This window comes from Sus scrofa, unplaced genomic scaffold (genome assembly GCF_000003025.6).
Source record: "Sus scrofa isolate TJ Tabasco breed Duroc unplaced genomic scaffold, Sscrofa11.1 Contig40, whole genome shotgun sequence".
NCBI lineage: Eukaryota > Metazoa > Chordata > Mammalia > Artiodactyla > Suidae > Sus > Sus scrofa.
The window spans coordinates 210542-235829 of record NW_018085194.1 but is presented as its reverse complement, the minus strand read 5'-3'; the positions used below and the strand labels follow the sequence as shown (position 1 = coordinate 235829).

The following is a 25288-nucleotide window of genomic DNA, read 5'->3' as shown; positions in this document are numbered from 1 at the left end:
TAATATGAGAAAAAGAAACTTTCTCTCTCTATATATATGACTGGGCACATTTGCTGTAGAGCAGATATTGACAGAACACTGTAAATCAACTATACTCTAATAAAAAATTGGATTACATTTTGAATAATATTATGTATATTTCCATATCTCAGTGACATGATACATAATGATGGGATCATAAAATGTAAGGCCAATTTAATAAACATTATAAACATATTCATTTGGTGCTAAGAAATACTTGAATCAAGCTGGGAGTAGGAAGTGCTTCCCAGAGGAAGCAATGCTTTAGCTGAGTTTAAAGAAGAAGGGAGAAAACAAAAAAGGATAGGAAGAGAATAACATGATAAGTTGCACCTTGTACAAAGTCATAAAAGTGTGATACTGAGGATTCATTTAAGACAATTTACATACTCAAAAGTCAGTAAAACAAATGTGAAGTAAGGTTATAGATATAAGGTCACTGTATAGTTGCTAGGACTGCTTATTTAGTATAACAATTGTTCTTTCTTCTGGTTTCCAATAAGTTGTTCTTCTTTCCTTTTGAGGCCTCCACCTTAACATCATATTTCTAGCAACATTCTGTTCATGATGTTCGTATCTACGTTCTCTTAGATGATAAGTGCTTTCTCTTCAACCATCCATGCACCCTTCTGGTCCAGCACCAAGATCCCTTTTCATTGCTCATATTTCTACAAATGGCCTCTTCAAAGCAACCTATGATCTTTTCCATCATACATTCCAAAACTTTTTAAGCAGATGCTGAAACCCAAATGCCACCTCTGTATTTTCTGATATTTCTTATAGCAGCACTCCACTTCTCAGACTCAAATTTTTTTTTAGTTAACTAGAACTTCTATAACAAAATAATACCAGCTGGATGGATTAAACCATAGAATTTTATCACCACATCATTGTGGATGATAGAATTCAAAATCAAGGTGTTGACAGGGTTGGGTGCTCTTAAAGCCTGTAGGGAAATTAGCTGTTCCATATTTCCTTCTTTGGCTTATAGATGAACAGATTTGAGTTTGCATGATGTTCTCCATGTGAGCATGCCTTTATCCAAATTCCCCTTTTAATGAGAAAACCCATCATGTTGGATTAAGTTTCACCAAGTGATTTTATTTTAACTCAATTACCTTCAAAAAGAACCTGTATCCAAATAAGGTCATATTATAAAGTTTTGGGGATTGGGAACCAACACATACATTTTAAGAGGACACAATAGAACCATAGTTGTATAAGCTGACTCTCATATAACCCATAGCAATTGTTGTCCCAATAGTCTAACACTACTCCAAAACTCCTTCTTAGTTAGTGTCTTTACTTAGATCCTCTTCTTTTTCATTAACTATAAATGCTAAATCACTCTAAAATTGTATGTTTCCATAGACTTAGAGAACAGACTTGTGACTGCCCGGGGGGAGAGGGAGGGAGTGAGAGGGATCAGGAGCGTGGGGTTAACGGATCCAAAATAATCCTCTTGGAATGGATTTACAATGAGATTCTGCTGTGTAGCATTGAGAACTATGTCTAGATACTTACACTGCAGCACAACAATGGGAGGAAAATTTTGTAACATGTATGTATAACGTGGTCCCCATGCTGTACAGCAGAAAATAAATGAATAAATAAATAAATAAATAAATGCTTTCATTCTCTATCTCTCCCTTAATTTTCAAACTTGTATATGCAACTATCTAACTGACATCTTGAAATAAATATCGATTAAATATTTATAAAACTATTTACTTTTCTGCAATAAACTTATTCCTTCCTAGGCATTCCCTAATTAAATGGTACCATCTTGCATGTTATTATTCAGAATTTATATCTGACAATATCTTTCACTCCTTTGTTTTTCTTGCATTATCTATGGAAAGTTATAACCAGTCCCAATGACTCCCTTTAAAATATATTGCAAGTTTGATCATTAACACACCACCCATTCCTTCCTTTATCTATTCTAGTAGCCTCCTGCATGTTCTCTCCATTTTTGTTCTGGCCCTCATAAATTATTCTCATGAAGCAGCCCAAGTAATCTTTTTAGTCTGTATTTTTATTTTTTGGCTGCACCTGCAGCATGTGAAAGTTCCCAGGTCAGGCATTAAACTCCTGCTACAGCAGCATCCTGAGCTGCTGTTAACGAACTGCACCAAAAGGGAACTCCCAATTTTCTTTAAATTGTATTCAAATCATATTATTCCCCTGTTGAAAACTTCTACATCTGATTTCTATAACACTCACTAAAATCTAATTCCTTGGTATACATTTGGCTAAGAGACCCCAGACAGCTTAGGAGCTGGCCACCTCCCCAAACTCATATCCAATAATTCTCCATGTTCAGTCTGCTCAGGACTTTATGCTAGTCCTCAAATATGCAAAGTGCTTTTCCATTCCTTCAGCTCCATTAATTCTTTTGTAGATTCTAATTTCAGAGATAAGAAACATTTTCCCTCTAAAAATGATGGGAAATATGTAGAACAGTATAATGTAAATGTAATCTTTACTTGTTTACTCATTTGACACATGTTTATCAAGTAATTGACATTGGATCACACCTTTCAGATAACATAGTCTCCCAGCTATCTCAGAAGGTCTACTAATTCATTAAGGGTCAGGGTCTTTACCCAGAGTCATATCATCAGAGACCAGAAATGATGGAGGAATCACCTTTTCATCACTCTCCTGCTTTTGCAGATATGTACACCTCTTGTGGTTATAAGATGGCTGCTGAATTCACTGAATTTTTTTAACTTCTACATGATGAATACCATACGTCATGACCAGCCACTTTATAATCTTTTTCCACTTATTACTCAATGATATTGACCTTCCCTTGAGGAAATTTCCATTTTGCTAATTAACTATCACATCTGATTATAACTCTCCCTCCTTACTTAAGATACTTAGTTTATATGCCATGAAAAACAAAAAGGTTTGTGATACTTGCTTTCACATAGCCCTTATCATTAATATATGTGTAGGAACAATTTTATGTTATTGAAATGTCTACACAATTCTTCTTTTAGATAATATATATCATTTTTGTAGTGAAAGATATAGAATCAGTAAGTTATATTTTTATAAATCTAGTTATAATACCTTAAATAGGTGGCAGTGACCACACTGGGTGGTAATTTGCATATTAATACAGTAACTTATGATACTGAATTTTTGTGAGTATCTAGTGGGCTAAAATATATGAACATATGTAACACAGTTCTTGGACTTAAATGGGTAATCAATTTTTGTTTTCTTATAAAACATCAGAAGCTTCAATTTAAGTATATCAGCATGCATCACAAGTTTATATCCCTCTATGGGGGAAAAACTGTAATTGTAATGTATACATGTAAGGATAACCTGACCCCCTTGCTGTACAGTGGGAAAATAAAAAAAAAAGTTTATATCCCTCTAAAATACAAAACAACATGGTGAAAAAAATAATTTCCTTTATTCCAACATTTCCATTGATATAGACCCAAAAATGTAATGAAAGAAAATGTTATAATAACATCTATAAGTTCATTTGTTTGGCAAAATCATGTTCAGATGTTACACCCATGCATACTCATATGTTACATATACACAATCAGATACACACATGCATATACATGCACATTTAAAGAAATAAATACATATAATTATATTTAATGTATCACATTTTATTCTCATAACAAAAATTATTATCTCCATTTTATAGTAAAAAAAAAAAACCTGAGGCTCAAAATTTAAAATTAACTTTTCCAAAATTACCTATTTTTAAGTGACAGACCTGGAATTGGAATCTAAGTTTGACTTATTTCAAAATTTCTGTACTATCAGCAGAAAGTTTTTTAAACTTTTTGGTTCTTAGAAATTCAAGTGATACTGTTTTGTACGTATTGTGATAAAGAAACATACACAACTGCAAAGCCTGGTTTCCACTAATAACCATTAAAGTCTTACCTTTTGGAAGCTCGATCTCAATTTGAAGGAGGACTTTTATTTCACAATATAGAACTGGAAATTTTTCTTCCATCTACTTTCCCCACAGGAGGCAAAAAGCTGTATTACTATTTGAGGGTATATTTGATTTCATATGCCTATGTCAGTTCATTCTCTCCACGGAATCTTCTAAATATTTCAGAACATTATTACTTGTGTTGTAGCATATAGGAGTTATGGTGTAACAGGAAAAACTAAAAATTTCCCATTAGAAAAATTTATCAGAATTGCAAAAAAATTGTATGTAATTTTAGGTCTACATGTGAAGATAGCAACTAGCCATTTTACCAGGTAACTTTTTATCTCATCAGTTATTTTTTTAGTAATATCAATAAAGAATAATTACCATTCAGAGGTTTAGTCAGTCTCATTCAATTGTTATACTTGAGATTTGGAGAGGGCAGTTTTGTATATATTTATATCATGTTTTAGGCAGTTCCTGAAATAAATACATATGTTTTTAAGAGGACATCATCTTCTACTAAATATGAGCAAAGATCATGAAGGTTTTATACCTTCTAATGATGTTCCTGAAATTGAAATATGTCCAAAACAGATCTTTATGTAATTAAATTCACTGAGGATTTTCTACCATATTTTAAAAGAACGTATATATATTTAAAAAAAACCCTATTAAACCAATCCCATCACATAACTAGAGTAAGGAAGATGTAACAAGGAGAAAAAAGAGTGTCAGAACAATTATGGAAATATTTCCAGTGAAAAATATCAGCCCTGTCATTTTGTTCCAGTGAAAATGAATTTGCCATTTCCCTTCTTTGCTATAGCGAGACATTTTTTTTCCTTTTCCCTAACACTCAGTGTTTTCTGTATAAGAGTGAGGTTGCATATGTGAAAATTTCATCTCTAAGGTATATATAATCACTAATTATTTATCAAATCATTCATTTTTTTAAATGAGCATCTATTTTGTGCCATGTTCTATGCTATGAGCTAAGGATATAAAAATAAATTTTAAAAAAATCAGGATAAAATCTCTGCTTACACTGACATTATGACTCTCATAAGAGAGTCAGACAATAAAAAAATAGAACTTAGTAAGGTATTATAGAGACTTCAAAAATTCACCATCAGAAATAAAGAAATCTAGCAGGCATAAAATCAGTAAGGACATAGTTAAACTCAACAGCAACAACAGTCAACTGGATATAATTAACATCTATAGACTACTTCATCCAGCAACAGCAAAGGACATGCTCTCCAAGCTCACATGGAACATTTGCCAAGAGAGACCACATATTGAGCAATAAAACACACCTTAAATTTTTTTAACAATAGAAATCATATAATGTCTGTTCTCATACTACAATTGAATTAAACTAAACATCAGTTATAAAAAATAGGTGAAAAATCCCAAAACACTTGAGAAGTAAACAACACAAAACCTCCAACCTCCAAAACTGTGTCAGAAAATTAAACTCCCCCTTGACCTTCCAAACAATTCAGATGGGATGTTTAGTATTTATCCCTTCTCTACCTTCTAACAAGACAAAACATTTTTCTATAACACTGAGTTTATAGTCTCTCAAAAATATCCATTCTGCTCTACTACAATGTCCTGGATTCAGTAAAACTTTTTGAAAAATACAAAAAAAAAGTTTTTGTAGTATTTACAATATACCAGGAACTCTCTTAAGGACTTAATATATATATAAACCCACTTAATTGGTTCCAAAACATTATGAGATAGACATCATTGTTATTATATTTACATATATAAAATATGAGGTAGAAAGGTTAAATAACTTTCCAGATTACATTAAAACCAGGAAATGTGACTCAAGTCTGCTTTTGCCATTTCATCTTACTACCTCCTTTAAACAAATATCTGTTCCATATTCTGATTGCCTTCTGTGTTGATCTCAAATTCATAAAATGACTTTTAATCATGAGAAAACCATACCCATAATTGATCTAAAGCCTAAGAGGCATGAGGCCAATGGAGATCAGAAAACCAGGAGAGAGTGGTACAGTAATGGCCAAGGATGTTGGAAATCTCTCCAGCCCCCAAGAAATCCTACAAAGCCAGTCAGTTCAAAGTAACATTCTTTGACCTCTCTCAGTGGGTTGTGGGTATGGCATTACTCTGAACTGTGGTGTAGGTCACAGAGGCACCTTGGATCCCAAGCTGCTGCAGCTTTGGTGTAGGCTGACAACTGTAGCTTTGATTCAACACCCTAGCCTAGGAACTCCACATGCCACAGGTGCGCCCCCAAGAAAAGCCAAAAAAAAAAGTATCATTCTTCACAACAGGTGCAGAGAAATTATGTATTATCCCTTCTAATGCTCAGAAACATTAGATTAATGAACATTTGTGGAGACCAGCTCAGCAGGATAGGGCTGAAGAATGGGTGCTGTGAAACTTAAGTAAAAAGTGAACATAAAACAAGACACAGAGACATTTATCTTAAGTAAAGGTGGGACCTAGGGAACCCAAGGTCTCAGGGACCAAGAGTGCCACCTCAAGACACCACACTGCTTTTTTTGTGCTCTTTGGGATTATGCCAAGTGAGGAGAGGGTTGTAGGTGCAGGGTATAGGTTTTTTTTTAATTATTTTAAATATCACAGCCGGTAGCTGATTAAGCTTTTATTCTGACTTTTAGGCATTTAACAATCATTAGCATTGAGGAAGCTTGGTGTCAGCTATCTATGCATAGCATCTAGAGAATCATCATTGTGATTCTGCAAACAGTGTGCCTATCTGCAGCAACCCCTTATGCCTAGGTTTGCACCCTCAGTTCTCCTTGCTAATGCATAAACTGCTAAGGACCCCTCCTAAACCTCTTGGGGCCATGAAGCTCATCTTCCCCTTATTCTTTAGAGGACATGTGCTGTGCAAATGGCATGCCAATCTGCACAGGTCCGGTGTGCCTAGACCAACACATTATGTCCTCATTCCGCTGACCACATGAATAACTCATGTCTTTGGGTGTTTGTTCTTAAGCTTATGAGAGTTACCAGCACTGAGACTGTTTTCCAAGCAGGAAGATGGGGTAATGTAAAGCAGGATAAGATGGAGTTTTCAGCATAGAAAATAGAAGCAAAAAGGCTAAGAAAATATTGTAGAAACATGTCTTGCGACAAACATTCTACACAGTTATAGAGAATCCAGCAATAATGTTCATGATAGCAAATAGCTCTGGAGCATTTATTGGTAATAAAAGGTCTACAAGAATTTTTTAATCCTGACAATATCTCTGTCATTATCCTTTAACTCAAATTTAAGGAGCTTTGATTTGCCAAAGCTCACATACTATGTGGCAACAATAAGTTTTGATCTCAGGACAATCTTATTCAGAGATATTAACCATTATAGTATAGTAAACCTTATCACTCACCCCTCCCACATGTGTGTGTAAAAATGATACATAAAATCTCCTTCACACAGCGAAATTGTAAAAACAATGTTCTCAATTTGAATTACTAGTTGAGATTACAATAACAATGAAGTTTATTCCAAATAATTCAGCAAGAATATATGACAGACTCTCCCTTTGGAAGCACAGAGGGGAAAAGAGACCAGATGTAGCAAAAGATTAAAAAATATAGGAGTTCCCGTTGTGGCTCAGTGGTAACAAACCCAACTACTATACATGAGGATGTGGTTTTGAACCCTGGAGTCCCTTCTTATCCCACAGTGACTATCACATCTATGGCTCTGCAGCTCTTCCTGGCGTTACTGACATCAGAGTAAGGAGCCCTCTGCTGATATGTGGGCGTGTGTTTTTTTTACTTTGTGAGGAAACATTTAAAGTGTATTAAAATATATTTGAAATAAGGTATCTTTGATAGCACTTATATGTGGAATCTAACATATGGTACATCTACAAAACAGAAACAGATGCAGACATGGAGACTCACAGACTTGTTGTTGCCAAGGGGGTAAGAGGTCAGGTGGACTGGGTGTTTGGGGTTAGTAGATGCAAACTATTACATTTAGAATGGATAAGAAATGAGGTCCTGCTGTATAGCACAGGGAACTATATCCAATCTCTTGGGATAGACCATGATGTAAGATAATATGAGAAAAATCATGTATATATATTTGTATATATGTATATATAAATATATATATATATATATTTGGGTCAATGTGCTGTACAGCAGAAATTGACACAACCCTGTAAATCAACTTTACTGTAATAAAAAATTCAAAATAAAATAACGTGGCAGCCATTCATGTACTTGTCATCTGAGTTCTGCAACTTGCTTGTTACTCAGCATTCCACTTGAGAAATTTGTCCACATAAATATGTAGCATCAGTATACTGAATTCTCATTGATTTATTAATAGTTCTTATTTTTTTTTCTATGGTCAGGATTATGAAGAACATTCTTCCGTATATGTGTGTCTGTGCATCCTTTTATGTGGTCATAAGTTTGTCTGGAATATATACCTATAATGGAAATTCTGGACCAAAGAGAGGCATATATTTAATTTATAAATGTTCCCAATATGGTACCCAATGTTACTATCCTAATTTACCTTCTGACCAGAAATACGAGTCCACATTGTTACAGAAACTTCATTTTATTCTGAGGAGTGTAAAGTTATATTCAATTCAATATAAATACACAGTTATCTGAATACTAATGAGTTCTTTGTATATCCATATTTATATTAACCATTTAAGTCTCTCCTTCTATAATTATCCTGATTATATCTTTTGTGAATTTTTCCCGTGGGGAAATTTATAAAAATTACTTAAATATACTGGATACCAATCCTTTGATATTTATATGTGTTTCAAACAAGTTTACCTAAGTAAATTTTTAGTCAGTACCTGGGATTTTCTTTTTTATAGTGTTGGTATTTTTACTTTAGATATAGGTAAGTTTTCAGTGTATTATGTTTATATAAAACACATAAACATGTTTTATGTTTTATATGTCATTTAAATTTTTTTACTGCATAGCTAAGTCATAGATACTTTGCTATATTTTACCCTCAGAGGTTTTCAGTGTAAATCTTTAATCCATTTGGAACTGATAAAATGAAAAGTAAAATTACAGTATACTATATTCATATGTGTAAGCATTTATAGCACCACAGTCCACGGGGTCTTTTGTACTGATTCACATACTACTGTTTTCATACATCAAGCTTCTAAAGATTTGTGGGTCTGTTCACGATATCTTCTTGTCAGTTCCACTGATTTGTCTACCCTCAGACTGGTACCACCTGTCATTATTATTACTGCTTGATAATAAATTCTGATATCTGACAGGACAAGCTCCCAACATTTTTCCTTTTCAAATTCTCCTAGCTATTTTTAGCTCATTTCCATATAAATTTTGTAAGTTTTTGCAAGTACTTGTGATGTTCCCTCAAGCAATTCATTGAAATTACGTTGAACTTATAAATTAGTATGAGAGGAAATACCATGTTGATACAACTCTCTCTTGACCGCTGATGGAAAAATACTTTTTCCCTGCCTCTAATATTTCTGTCCTGCAAAATGAGCTCATTTTGTGGAATAATGGCCATCCTGTTCCCTTTCTAGTCAATCAGTTTTCCTAGAAGGGTACAACAATCTGATCAGTAAATCTAGGAACCACCTGGCATGCTCTGCTCCACCCACTCAGGAACAGCCAGCCTGCTGGGCCCTTGTCCCCCTGCATCTCAGAGGTGCTTTGCCACAATGTGCAAAAGGCATAACCCAGTCACTGCCACAAACACTGTGTAGATAAGCTTGTCTCCTCAGGGTGTTCACTGGGCACAAGTAACCTGACTAAGAAAGTCTTCCTTCAGGTGTCTGAAGGTGGCATAATGGTCTCCATCTATACACTTCTTTTATTTTTCTCTGTCCATACACAGAGAAAAGAAGAGAATCACTATTTACTAAAGCTTCTTTAAAACCATAGTAATCATTTGTTCATGAATGGATAGGTTTGATTATTGAGTGTGTACTTATTAAATGCTGTTTCATCTGTTTTCACACATTAAATCTCTCTGATATTCTTTTCTCAAACTGTCTTTATTGGGGGGCCGGGTTGCATTAGCTGTACAAAATGAGTTGTGGAATGTTTTCTTTTGCAACTTACAGGAAAAATTTTTTAATATTAGAATTATTTGTTCCAAAAATGTTAGGTAGAAATTTCCTGTAACGTAACTGGGTCTAGTGTCTGTGTGTAAATTTAGAAAAAGTAAAATCACTTACTAATTTTTAAAGTATTTAAATTTTTAGCATACACACAGAGACACACAGTGCTACTATCACTTTCTATCTTGCTTGCCTACTTTTTTTTTAAAAAAATTGAGAAAACACAAATGACATTTATCAAATTATATATATGATACAAAATGTCATGGTGCCACAAATACCACGTGCCAGCAAACTAAAGTGAAAAAAAAAAGGTTTTCTTATTACTTTTTACTATATTAAGGAAATTAAATGGGTGAAAATTATTTTTCAAAAGAATAAACAATAAGGCACAAAATAAGAACCATTATTTTACATTTAAGGATTTATGTTCTATAAAGGATAGCACAGGCAAAATTAATAGATGATGGATAGAATGTAAGGAAAATTTTTAAGTCAAAAACCAACCAGAAATTGGAATCTTGGATAAGCAAAGAACATCTAAAATCAACTCAATAGTAAATTTGCAAAAAAATAACTAGGAAATTTACAGAATAATAGAAACCCAAAATGCTAAAAAGAACATTAGACTGTAATCAAATTTACTTGTAACTAAAGGGCAGAGAATGAAAGAAAACAAGACAACGTTTTGCATCTATTTTCCTGGGCAAAAAATATTAGGAAAATACCAATGTTCACTAGGAGGTAAAGACATGGGAGCCCCCATGCACAAATGCTAGGAGTGTATACTGGCTAATCCATTATGGAAAGTGATCTGGAATATTTCATTCAAGTTAAATGTGTGCATACCTCCGGACTCAACAATTTTGTTCCTAGGAATACTCCCTAGGAACATTTCACCCTGAGTTATTTGTAGTGGAGACAAGTTGTAGATAACCTACTATCCATCATTAGGAAAACACATGAATAAATTATGATGAATGGACACCACAGAGCAGTGCTACTCAGTGTGTGGCCCAGGGACCAGCATCAGTCCTTGGACTCTGTTTCCACTCTATGATGCACTTAACTACCAAAAGTGAGATTAAGCTTTTAAATGATCACAAATTTTGACAATGCTGAAAATTTTTTTATTGCTTTTTACAAAAAGAGACAAAACTGAAATTTTAAAAAGAGAATGATACTTTACTACCAATACTTTGATAAACACTTCCACAAAGAATGCTACAATTCCATGAGAACATCATGGCAGAAAAAAGTTATTACTAAGAAAGACTGAAATGAGAATATAGAGATAAGTGTAAGGAAGATCATATAGAATTCTATGGATATTTGAAGATTTCAAATATGATGACTACTATTTAAGCAATTGTTAAATTCTAACTAATCATTCATTCTAATTAAAATGTGGAGTATATAAAAGAAAGATTAATTAAGTAAAAGTATATGTGATTTGTTCCTGAATTGATATAGTTAAGAAATACCAATCACTCTGCACACTGAGAAACCAATACTGGTCCATGACAACATCCTCAAACTATAGATGAAAATATCTAAGTCAGATATCAAGTTTTAGACTTCAAAAATCTAAGTTGATTATGTCATGGAAATTATTCTCTGACCCCACTATGAAATTAAAGATGATGCCATTTCCAATGCAAGAATTAAAGGATAGCAGTGGTCATAGATTTCTCTGCTCTTTTTTCTTTGCATCTTTTCAGCTGATATTTAATCTTTATCAGCCATAGAACAAAACAATGGCACTGAAATGACTGAATTCATTCTCCTTGGATTTGCTGGTCAACACAAGCCTTGGCTTGTCCTTTTCATAGTGATTCTAGTGATCTATGTGGTCACCCTGGTGGGTAACATTGGCATGATCCTGCTCATCAAGATCGGTTCTTCCCTTCACACCCCCATGTACCTTTTCCTCCAAAACTTGGCTTTTGTGGATCTCTGCTACACCTCTGCAATCACTCCCAAATTGCTGCAAAACTTTACAGGAACAGAACAATCTATCTCATTCATAGGATGCGTGGTGCAGTTGCTAACCTGCATGCTGCTTTTGCAACAAGTGACAGCTATAGCCTGGCTGCAATGGCAGTAGACTGTTATGTGGCCATCTGCAACCCACTCTGCTATCCAACAGTCATGATCCAGAAGAGTCTTCATTCAACTCATACTTCATGGGCTTCCTAAACACTTCTGTAAACACAGGTTTTACTTTCCAACTGAACTTTAGCAAATCCAATAAAATTAACCAATTTTTCTGTGATGAACCCCCAATTCTTCTCCTCTCGTGCTCCAGTATTTACTTCAACATCAGCCTTTGTGGGTTTAACTTGTTGTTCACTGTGTTGGTCATCATCTTTTCCTACATATTTAACCTGGCTGCCATCCTGAAGATCTCCTCTGCTGCAGGGAGGAAAAAAGCCTTCTCCACATGTGCTTCCTACCTGACAGCAGTCACCATTTTCTATGGGACTCTGTCTTACATGTATCTGCACCATCGCTCCCTAGAATCTCAAGAGAAAGAAAAACTGGCTTCTGTGTTTTATGGGATTGTGATCCTCATGTTAAACCCCCTCATCTACAGCCTGAGAAACCAAGGTGTGAGAGAAGCTCTGAAAGGGGTTAGAAATAAGTGTTTCTAGCTTGGAAACCAACTACTAACTCAGCATGTTCAACAAGCAAGCCAAAATTTCTCTCTCATTTCTCAACAGCAGAAGGTGTGGCAAATACGTGTGAGATACAAACAAAAAAAAAATGATGTAAAATGTGATTTCTTAGCTATATGAAAACTTTGTGATAGGTAATAAAAACATCTAAATTGATGAAATACATAACCTCTAATTCATATATTTCTTGGAGAGAAAGCATCTTAAAAGTGCTTTGATATTTCTTTTGTCCATTCTGAGACGCCCTTTTGCCAAATACTTGCCTTTAAAATAGAAAATAAAAATAGAGAAAAGTGGATAGTCAGTGTTGGAAAGTACCTCCAATAACTGTAGCATAAATACTAACCAGTGCAAAAATCTTTTCGGTTTCCCTTAACAGATACCTTTCCTCCTGCTTTTACTCAATAGCTAAGCTATTTTCTTGTTTGTAAAGAATGAGTTACAGAAATTCTCCATATCTTTGGAGAAAATGTGCACAAAGCAAGAGGAAGAAAGGAACAGTTGAATGAATCCTCATACATGTATGAGGCACTATGGATCAATACCTCTCCCCTGTGTACATGAGCTCTAACCAGCTAGGAACCTGACACAGGCATCTGGCAGATAGGGAGTATATCAGTGTACTATTGGTAAAGTTGTATTTTAAATATAACTTGACTCTCCACCTGTGCCTTCTTGAAGGGTCAAATTCAATGCTGAATTTGGTGCTTCAGAGCAGCCTCACTAATCCAGAATTGCTACTTTATTTCCCTCAATCTCCAAGAGTGGAGAAAGATGGAAGAAACCAGGCCAAACACAAGAAGTCATGCCTGGACTTGAACACAAGTGTTCTATCCACTTGGGAGAAAATAAAATCAAGCATATGCCCATCCTATAGACAGACATGTTATCAAAAAGGGTGAGATTCCATGTGGTATTTATTCTCTCAATCTCATTATTCAGTAAAACCATAAGAAGTTGTGAATAAGAAAACTGACAGCATGGAAGTTCCCAGGGTTTCTCAACATTTCCAGAAGTCCCAAACTATGGACTGAGGAAGAAATCCTGTGATTTGGAGACGATGATAACCTGAATAATACCAAATAAATTCAGATAATACCATCCCACTATAGGAATGCACTAAAGGAGATGAATGCCAAAATTAGGAAACTCTAAATTTTTTTTCAGGAGTTCTTGTGACATGTCCATATTACCCTCTGCGGAGAGAAACCCTATTTTCAATGTGGTAGGTTAGCAAGTCCTTTTTTTTTTTTTTTTTTTTTTGTCTTTTGTTGTTGTTGTTGTTGTTGTTGCAACTTCTTGGGCTGCTCCCGCGGCATATGGAGGTTCCCAGGCTAGGGGTTGAATTAGAGCTGTAGCCACCGGCCTACGCCAGAGCCACAGCAACGCGGGATCCGAGCCGCATCTGCAACCTACACCACAGCTCACGGCAATGCTGGATCATTAACCCACTGAGCAAGGGAAGGGACCGAACCCGCAACCTCATGGTTCCTAGTCGGATTCGTTAACCACTGCGCCACGACGGGAACTCCAGCAAGTCCTTTCTTGAAGGGGCAGAAGAAATCTTTACTTCTACCTTTAGATGAATTGTCTCAGGAGACAGAGACAAATCTTAGGTTTCACTATCTTCATATGTGGAATTTAACAGGGCAAAAATGTTCTTGGAAAAAATGTGTGTTAAATGATAACAACAATATTCATAAAGTAGAAAAATAGAAAATACAGGGACAAAGAAAACACAAAATTGTAGTAAATTTCTTCTTGTCCATAATAGGCCAACAAATTTTAAAATGAGATTACAGAAGAAGAGCTACTTGACATAATCAATGAGAACAAATTTGTATTGAGAAACTCTATATTCTTAAGGCCCACCAACCAAACACACCTGGAGGCAAAGTTTAGGAGTCAAAATTTGGCTTCTGCAGCACATTCCACAGAAGCTGTGGACAGCTCAGAAAGAAGGCATGGGGCTGGGCTTTTTATGGGGTATGGGCTATGGGCTTTGCTGAAGGTTTCCAGGTATGGACCAGGGACCCAGGTACTCCCTCTAGATTTGGACACTGTCATAAAGCATAGGTATTTCAGTAAGCAGTGCTCAAGAGGGGGAAAGGAAAAGGTAGGAAAGGTATGTTGTTGGTGAGAAAAAGTCTTCATCCCTTACAAGAAGGAGCTGTTAGCCTTTCCCATTGCCTTGTGGCCATGGGAGGTCCAGGTAGAAACATGTTTCTTACTGGCTTTTTGTGACTATTGACATTGTGTTAGACACATGACAGTCTGATATATTGGGGGAACTGAATTTTATCTTCATAATAACATGGATCCAGGAAACTAACTTCCTTTTTTCTTTCTTCCCTTTTTCCTTTCTTTCTTTTTTTCCTTTTCTTCCTTCCATCCTTTCCTTTTTCCTAGCCATGTGTCCATGCCATTAATATAAAAATACAATCAATAGCAAAAATCAGGAAGAGTATATAAAATATTCTCTGCTTTGAAATCCTAGAGCTGGAATTTAATAATAAAGTTTGAAAGTAAAAACTAAATTCTTCCACCTAAAACTGAAAATTCTCATTGAAACAAACCTTAGGGTGAAGATGAAATAAAAACAATATTGCTACATATCTATAAAACAATAATTTGCAAACAATTACATAATCCTCTATAAACTACAAAGGGTTTTCAAATAAAATTTTATAGCTCTATAAATACTAGTGTTAGTAAATAGTAAATAATTATAACAAATTATGTAAGCATACATTTTTTTTGTCTTTTTGCCTTTTTCTAGGGCTGCACCCATGGCATATCAGGTTCCCAGGCTAGGGGTTAAATCAGAGCTGTAGCCACCAGCCTATGCCAGAACCACAGCAACGTGGGATCCGAGCCACATCTGCAACCCACACCACAGCTCATGGCAATGCCAGAGCCTTAACCACTGAGCAAGGGCAGGGATCGAATCTGAACCTCATGGTTCCTAGTTGGAACTCCTGTAAGCATACATTTTAAGGCATGAGACAATAATATAAAGCAAGGATAAGAGAGTGATTATTATTTTTTAAATTAATATATAAAATCTATTAAGTAACAGTAATAGTAATATCAAGAACTCATTTTCTGGTGCTAAAGGTAACATCACAATAAAATGGATAAATCATTTGCTGATTGATCAAGAAAAATGATACTGGGGAACAAAAAATATGTAAATGAGAGAATACTAAACAATAACAATATCCAAATGTATTATCAAATCTGATGGAATGATTGGTTTTCCAAGGGAATACTGATTGCAAAATGTTACCACAGGAAAAGTTAAAGAGCAGGTAACATAGAAGAAATAAACTTGTGAAAGTGCAACAGTTTTGCCAAAAAGCACCAAGACCTAGAGTTCTAAGCAAATATTAAGAAATAGACAATATCAGTACCTTGATCTGTCATTGACCATGGGAATATAACAAATGTTTCAACATATGTTTTATAAAGTAAGCATCAAAGGCAGCTTAAAAACTATACTCCACTGCCACACTCAAAGATTAATATACAAATACGTGCTAAAAATATAAACACACACAAGGAAAACAACCTCAGGAGCATAGTGAAGAATAAGACACCATAATTGGGTTAGTTGTATTACAGGAGAACAAAATACTTTGATATTAGAAAAATATTTTAATATAATAATGTATGTATTAATTTTTAAAAGATAAATCATTAAATCATGCCCAAAGATACTTAAAAACTTTTCCTCAGGTTAAACATTTATTCTTAATTCCAGTGTTTAAACAAAATTTAAAATAAAGTAGTAACAGGAATTTTTATATGTATCTAAATGCACTATTATTAAAATTCTAGATAGAATACCTTGAAACTTAGGAATAAGCTCTTCAGATGGAAGTGAAAAACTCTCAGTAACTTGTCTTATTCAGGAGTAGACTAAGGAATAAAAATTCAACCTTGGTTAAAATATGAAGGTATATTTAAAGCTGATGACTAAAATAACTTCATTGTAAACAATGAATAAATAAATACTAAACATCAATTTCCATTTAAAAAAAAATAGATGGAGTTCCCGTTGTGGCTCAGCAGTAAGGAAATTGACTAATACCCATGAGGACTCAAGCTCTATCCCTGGCCTCACTCAGTGGGTTAAGGATCCAGCATTGCCCTGAACAGCGGTGTAGGTTAGAAACAGCTCAGATCCCTCACTTCAGTGGCTATAGAGTAGGCCAGCAGCTACAGCTCTGATTTGACCCCTAGCCTGGGAATGACCATATGCCCTAGGTGTGACCATAAAAAGTCAAAAAAAAATTAAAAGTAGGTATTTTTTTTAAACATTGAGGTAAAGAAGGTCTTTATAAATATAACACAAAATACAAAATAAATTTCTGGCATGAAAATAAAGAATTTTTGCCAGTCAAAATACAGAATTTAACAAGGCAAATAATTCATATTGAGAAATCAATGTTTGCAAATTTTATAAGGAAGGAAGAGTTTTTGACTCAAGATATTAATATAAAAGCAAACAAAATATTTTTCAGAGGGCAAAATATGTAAACAGGGAAATCACAGAAAAAGAAATACAAATGGTTCTTGGACATAGGAAAAATGCTAAATCTGGTTTATAGGAGAAAGCAAATAAAAATAACATATATGTTTTTTTCCTATCACAATGACAAAAAATTAATAGATTTTTTTATTCTTCACAGTGTGTTAGAGAGTATTTGCAGAATAATTGCTCTGGATTTGCTAGAAGCAATTTAAACTGACAGAGCCTTGTTCCAAAGGACAGTTGGGCAATGTCTATCTACTGTTTTTGTACCCTTTGGCCTGGAGGTTCTTCTCCTAAATATCTTTTAATCCTATAGATGTATTCACATTTATGCACACTAGTCTATTTATTATAAGATTATTTCATTAATAATTATCAAAACCATGTAAATATCCACCAAAAGGGAAGATAATATTATTAAACATATGAAGCAATGTAGCTCTTCAACAAAATATCATACAATCCATAAAGCATAAGATTTCTTTTTCCTTGTGGATCACCCAGGAATATTAAGTTAAATATAAGCTCCAGAGAAAAATGTGTGTGATAAGCTGTCATTTATATGGGTGAGGAAGAAAGAATATAACATTAGAGTGTTTGCAGATGCAATGCAAGCCTAATCTAAGGGATAAGAGTTTAACAGTGAAATTCCCTGGGGAAGGAAACTAGAAATTGGGAAGCAAGGGATAGAGGAGGAGATGTTGATACTTCTGAGTTTTTAACCACGTGGATGATTTGTTAGACACTTCCCCTGCAAAAAGGGAGGCAAGGAGTCCCCATTGTGACTCAGTGGGTTAAGAAACTGACTAAAACACATGAGGATCCAGGTTCCATCCCTGGCCTTGCTCAGTGGGTTAAGGATCCAGCATTGTTGTGAGCTGCAGTGTAGGTCACAGACACATCTAGGGTCTGGCATGCCCGTGGCTGTGGATCAGGCTGGCAGCTACAAGTCAGATTCAACCCCTAGAATACACTGTCCATATGCCACAGGAGCAGCCATAAAAAGAAATAAAAAGAGAGAAAGATAGACAAGAAGGAAGGCAAAGAGTCAGGATAGAAGAGAGGAAGGAAGGGAGGTAGGGAGGAAAGAGGGAAGACAGGCGAGACAGAAAAAACAGAGAGGAAGGGAGGGAAAGAGGGAAATTCATCAATAATAGGGCTGTCCTTAACAGCAAAACCAAGAAGTCCCTAAAAGCAATAAAAAATACTTTTTATCCCCTGTGAAAACCTGAATTTTATTCAGAAGAGAGTAGCTAATGAATGAGCAAGAAGCAACACACTGGTTTATAACCAACAGCATGTAGGAGAATTCTAGGGGGGAAAAAAGCAAGGGTTGCTTTCCTGAGTTTTGCATCCAAACTCTTGTTTGTGGTGTTTGTGAAATGGCTCTTTTACCCTGATTGTACAAACTTGGCTCTGTGATACTTTTCCTGATATGGAAAAGAAGGACTTCTCCTGCCAAATCAGGCTTCTCCTCAAAGGAGAAGCCTGATTTGGCAGGAGTGCCTTTCATGGGATTGAACCACCTTGCATGGTGCCAGCGCTCAGAGAGGAAGAGGCTACACATGGGTTGATCTCCACAACCTTTAGGAGAATTCTGGGGAGGAGGGAAGCAAGGATTTCTTTCCTGAGCATAGATGCATTTGGGCTAGTGTCTTTTCACAGAGTTGAATACATGTTGCAACCAAGTTGCTCCCAATCACTTGTTGGTGATGTTTGAGTAAAGACCGTTTTCTCCAGGTTGTACGAACTAGCTATGTGCTGCTTATCCCAGAGATTGGAAAGGATTTCTCATACCAAACAGACTTCTCCTCTAAGGAGAACACATTTGGAGTGGCTTTCAAGCCATTTAACCTGCATGCATCCACATATCGCTTGGAGAGGATGAGGCAGTGTATGTATTTATGAGCCAACCTTACTGGAAATGTCTAGGAGGGAAATAGGCAAGGCTTGCTTTCCTGAGCACAGAGGCATTGGGTCTGCTGTACCTTATGGGATTGGTTGACCAGTTGAACACAGAAGCTTCCAAATGCTTGGGGGCTGAGTTTGTGAATTGGCAATTTCAGCCTGGTTGTGCAAACTGGCTCTGTGCTGCTTGTACCTGATAAGGAAAAAAAGGATTTGTCATGCTCCCTCAGATGTATCCACAAAGAAGAACAGGTTTGGAGTGCCTTTGGAGGGATGGAAAATCCATGCAATGTACCAGGGCTCAGAGAGCAAGAGGCAGCCCATTGGCATTTTTCCCACAATTGTAGGAGAAGTCTAGTTCGGAATGTAGAACAGGTTGCTTTCCTGAACCAAGAGGCACTGCCACTGGTGTCCATTCATTGAGTTGAATATCCTCTGCATCCTTCATGCTTCCAAACTCTTATTTGTGAAGTTTGTGAAATGTCCATTTTTTCCTTGTCGTACTAACTAGCTCTGTGCTGATGTTCCCCAATATTGCAACGAAGGCCTTCTCATGCCAAATCAGACCCTCAATCTACAGAATATACTGGTGGAATTCCTTTCAAGCAAAGGATACTCCCTGATGCAAAACAGAGCTCAGAGATGAAGAGGCAGGACATTGGTGTTTTGCCATCATGATAGCAGAATTTGATGTGGAAAGAGGCAAGGGTGGCTTTCCTGAGCAAAGAGGCATTGGGGATGGAGTCCATACATGGATGTCAATGTATGAAACAACCACGTTGCTGGCCATCTCTTGTTTACTGGAATTATTTATATGGCCTTTCCGCCATGTTTGTATGAACTAGTCCTGTGCTGTTTTCCCCACTTGTGCAAGCAAGGCATGGTCATGCCCAACCTGCCATCTACAGAAAGGAGAACACGTTTGAAGTGCCTTTTATGCAATGGAAATTCACTGTACATCACCAGGGCACTAAGGCAAAGAGGGACAAATTTTTTTTTGCAGTGCCCTAAATATAGAAGAAGTCTAGGTCTGACAAAAGCATAGGTTGATTTCCTGCACAAAGTTCCACTGTGGGTGGGGTGCTTTCATGGATGTGATGAACCAGGAATCTTCCAGTCTTTGTTTCTGGTGTTTGTGAAATTGCTCTTTGACCCTGATTGAATGAATTAGCTCTGTACTGCTTTTCCCTGATATGGAAAAGAAGGACTTCTCCTGCCAAATCAGGCTTATCCTCAAAGGAGATCAAAATTGGTGTGCCTTTCATGGGATGGAAACATCTTGCACAGTTCCCGTGATCAGTGAGCAAGAGGCAACCCACTAGTTGACCTCCCACGATGTGTAGGATAATTCTAGGTGGGGAAAAGCAAGTGTTGCTTTCCTGAGCATAGATGCATTTGGGCTAGTGTCTTTTCACAGAGTTGAACATATGTTGCATCCAAGTCGCTTCCAATCACTTGTTGGTGATGTTTGAGTAAAGTCTGTTTTGCCCTGGTTGTACAAACTAGCTTCTCTGATATTTCAAGAAGTACTTCTCATGACAAATCACTTCCTCTACAGAGAACACTTTTGGAATGCCTTCAAGCAAAGGAAACTCCCTGCCGCACACCAGTGCTCCACAAGGTAGAGGCAGGACATTGGTGTCTTTGCCATCATGACAGGAGAAGTTGATGTGGGAAAGAGGCAAGCATGGCTTTCCTGAGCAAAGACGCATTGGAGATGGAGTCCGTATATGGAAGTGAGTGTATGAAGCAACCACGTTGAAGGCAATCTCTTGTTTTCTGGAGTTTTTTCAATGGCCATTCTGCCCTGTGCTGTTTTTCCCACTTGTGAAAACAAGGAAATGTCATACCCAAACTGCCATCTATAGAAAGGAGAACACGTTTGAAGTGCCTTTCACACAATGGAAATTCCTTGTACCTCACCAGGGCTCCAAGGTGAAGAGGGAACCGATTGCTCTCTCTGCCATATTTATAGGAGAATTCTATCTGGGATACAAGCCAGAGTTCATTTCCTGAGCGAAGTCACAATGGGCCTGTTGCACATTAACGGTTTTGTTGGTAGGGTGGAACAGGGAATCTTTCAAACTCTTGGTTGTGGTGTTTGTGAAATGGCTCTTTTGCCCTTGTTGTACGAACTAGCTCTGTGCTGCTTTTCCCTGATATCAAAAAGAAGGATTTCTCTTGCCACCTCAGAGTTCTCCCCAAAGTAAACACGTTTGGAGTGCCTTTGGAGTGATGGAAAATCCATGCAATGAACCCGGGCTCAGAGAGCAAGAGGCAGCCCATTGGTTTGTTTCCCACCATTGTTGTGGAAGTCTAGATTGGAAATAGGCAAGGGGTGCTTTCCTGAACAAAGATGCATTGAGGATGGTGTCTGTACATTGAGTTGAATATCTTCTGCAACCATGACACTTCCAAACTCTTGCTTGTAAAGTGTGTGAAATGTTGAATTTGCCCTGGTCATATGAACTACATGTATGCTGATATACCCTGTTATGTAAAAGAAGGACTTTTCAGGGCACATCTGACTCCTCCTCTACAGAGAACACTTTTGCAAGGCTTTTCAAGCCAAGGAAACTCCCTACAACACACCAGGGTTCAGAGAGGAAGAGGCAGGACAATGGTGTCTTTGCCATAAACATAGGAGAAGTCTATATGGAAAAGAGGCAAGGGTGGCTTTCCTGAGCATAGTCCTTGGGGATGGAGTCTGTATAGTTAGGTGAATGTACAAAGCAACCAGGATGCTTCCAACCGCTTGTTCTCTTTAGTTTGTGCAATGGTCATTCTGCCCTCTTTGTATGAACTAGCCCTCTGCCACTTTTCCAGGCTTGTGAAACCAAGGCATGGTTATTCCCAATCTGCCGTCTCCTGAAATGAGAAAATGTTTGAAGTGCCTTTAGGCAATGGAAAGTCCCTGCACCATACCAGGGCTCCAAGACCAAGAGGGACCCCAATGTTTTCCGCTCCATAATAATAGGAGAAATCTAGCTGTGAAAAAAGCAAGGGATGATTTCCTGAGCGAAGTCACAATGGGGCTGGTGTGTGTTCAAGGATTTGATGATAGAGTTGAACAGGGAAGCTTCCAAACTCTTGTTTTTGGTGCTTGGGAATTGGCTCTTTTGCCCTGGTTGAACAAACTTCCTCTGTGTTGCTTTTCCCTCATAGGGAAAAGAAGCATTTCTCCTGCCACAAGAGGCTTCTCCTCAAAGGAGATCCAGTTTGGAGTGCCATTCATGGGATGGAAACACTGGGCATGGAGTCAGTGCTCAGAGAGCATGAGGCTGTTCATTGTTTTATCTCCTGAAATGTGGAGATTTATGGCAGGGGGGAGGCAAGAGTTTCTTTCCTGAGCATAGATGATTTGGGCTAGTGACTGTTCATGGAGATCAACACACGTGGCAAAAATATCGCTTCCAATCTCTTGTTGGTGATGTTTGGGTAAAGGCCATTTTGCCCTGGTGGTATGAACTAGCTATGTGCTGCTTAACCCCGATATAGAAAAGAAGGAATACTCAGGCCCAATCAGACTTCTCTTCTAAGGAGAACAATTTTGGTGTGCCTTTTGAGTGATGGAATATCCACGCAATGAACCTGGGCTCAGAGAGCAAGAGGCAGCCCATTGGTTTATTTCCCACAATTGTAGGTGAAGTCTAGTATGGAAATAGGCAAGGGTTGCTTGCATGAACCAAGATGCTTTGGGGCTGGTGTCCATTCATTGAGTTGATTATCCTCTGCAAACATGATGCTTCCAAACTCCTGTTTGTGAAGTATGTGAAATGTCCATTTTTCCCTGTTGGTACAAACTACCTATGTGCTGATATTCCACGATATTGAAAAGAAGGACTTCTCATGTCAAATCTGACTCCTCCACTGCAGAGGACCCTTTTCGAATGCCTTTCCCGCAAGGATAATCCCTGCCACACACCCATGCTCAGAGAGGAAGAGGCAGGACATTGGTGTCTTTGCCATAATGATGGGAGAATTCTACATGGGAAAGAGGCAAGGGTGGTTTTCCTGAGCAAAGAGGACTTGGGGATGGTGTCTGTATACTGAAGTGAATGTGCAAAGCAAAAATGATCCTTCCAATATCTTGTATTCTGGAGTTTGTGTGATGAACATTCTACCTGGTTGTACAAACCAGCCCTTTGCTGCTTTTCCACACCTGTGCAAGCAAGGCATGGTCAGGCCCAATCTGCCATCTCCTGAAAGGAGAATATGTTTGAAGTGCCTTTCAGGCAATGGAAGGTCCCTGAACCAAACCAGTGCTCCAAGACCAAATTGGAGGCCATTTGTGTCTGTGCCATACTTATAGGAGAAGTCTTGCTGTGAAAAAAGCAAGGGTTGATTTCCTGAGCAATGTCATATTGGGGCTGGTGTGTGTTCACGGATTTGCTGATACAGTTGAAGAAGGAAGCTGTCAATCTCTTGTTTTTGTTGTTCGTGAAATGGCTCTTTTACTCTGGTTGTATGAACTAGCTCTGTGCTGCTTTTCCCTGATATGGAAAAGAAGGATTTCTCATGCCACCTCAGAGATCTCCTCAAAGGAGAAAATGTTTGGCGTGCCTTTGTAGTGATGTAAATTCCATGCAATTAACCAGGGATCAGAGAGCAATGGCAGCACATTGGATTTTTTCCCAGAATTGTAGTGGAAGTCTGGTTTTGACAAAAGGAAGGTTGCTTTCCTGAACCCAGACACCTTGGGACTGGTTTCCATTCATTGAGTTGAATATCCTCTGGAAACATGACACTTCCAAACTCTGGTTTTTGAAGTTTGTGAAATGATCATTGTGCTCTGGTTGTACGAACTAGCTATGTGCTGATATTCTCCAATACATAAAAGAAGGATTTTCATGCCAAATCAGTCCTCTCCTCTACAGAGAACACTTTTGGAATGCCTTTCCAGCAAAGGAAATCTCTGCCATGCACCAGGGATAAGAAAGGAAGAGGCAGGATATGTGTGTCTTTTCCAAAATTATAGGAGAAATCTATGTGGGAAAGAGGCAAGTGTGGCTTTCCTGAGCAAAGTGGCATTGGGGATGGAGTCCCTATACTGAAGTGAATATACAAATCAACCAGGATGCTTCCATTCTCTTGATTTCTGGAGGTTTTGTGATGACCTTTGCCCTGTTTGTATGAACTAGCCCTGGGCTGCTTTTCCACACTTGTGCAAACAAGGCATGATCATGCCCAATCTGCCATCTCCTGAAACAGGAACATTTTGAAGTGCCTGTCATGCAATTGAATCTTCACTGCACCAAACCAAGGCTCTGAGACAAAGAGTGAGAACATTGGTTTCTGTGCCATAATTATAGGAGAAGTCTAGATGTGATAAAAGCAAAGATTGATTTCCTGAGCAAAGTAAGAATGGGGCTGGTGTGCATTCACAGATATGATACAGTTGAACAGGCAAACTTCAAAACTCTTGGTTTTGTAGTTTGTGAAATGGCACTTCTGCCCAGGTTGTATGACCTAGCTCTGTGCTACTATTCCCTAATACGGAAAAGAAGGAATTCTCCTGCCAAATCAGGCTTCTCCTCAAAGGAGATCCAGTTTGTAGTGCCTTTCATGGGATGGAAACTCTGGGCATGGCACCAGTGCTCAGAGAGCAAGAAGCAACACATTTGATTATCTCCCACACCCTGGAGGAGAATTCTAAGGTGGAAATAGGCAAGGGTCGCTTTCCTTAGCATAGATCCATTTGGGCTAGTGTCTTTTCACAGAGTTGAATATGCATTGCAACAATATCACTTCCAATCTCTTGGTGGTGATGTTTGTGTAAAGGCTGATTTTCCCCAGTGTTACAAACTAGCTATGAGCTTCTTATTCCTAATACAAAAAAGAATGATTAATCTTTCCCAATTAGACTTCTCCTCTAAGGAGAATACATTTGAAGTGGCTTTCATGCCATTTAAATTTCCTGCACCAACCTACTGCTCAGATAGGATGAGGTGGCACATACATTTATGCGCCATCCTTACTGGAAAGGTCTAGATGGGATATAGACAAGGTTTGCTTTCCTGAGCACAGAGGCTGCTGTACATTCATGGGTTTGGTTTACCTGTTGAAACAGAAAGCTGCCAAATGATTGGGGGCTGAGTAGAGAAATTAC

The 25288-nt window shown here is 37.4% G+C and overlaps 1 pseudogene; it reads left to right on the top strand.

Moving 5' to 3' along the window:
- The first annotated feature begins 5941 nt into the window (after positions 1 to 5941).
- On the top strand, positions 5942 to 12710 carry LOC100156188 (annotated as a pseudogene).
- The last annotated feature ends 12578 nt before the right edge of the window (positions 12711 to 25288 follow it).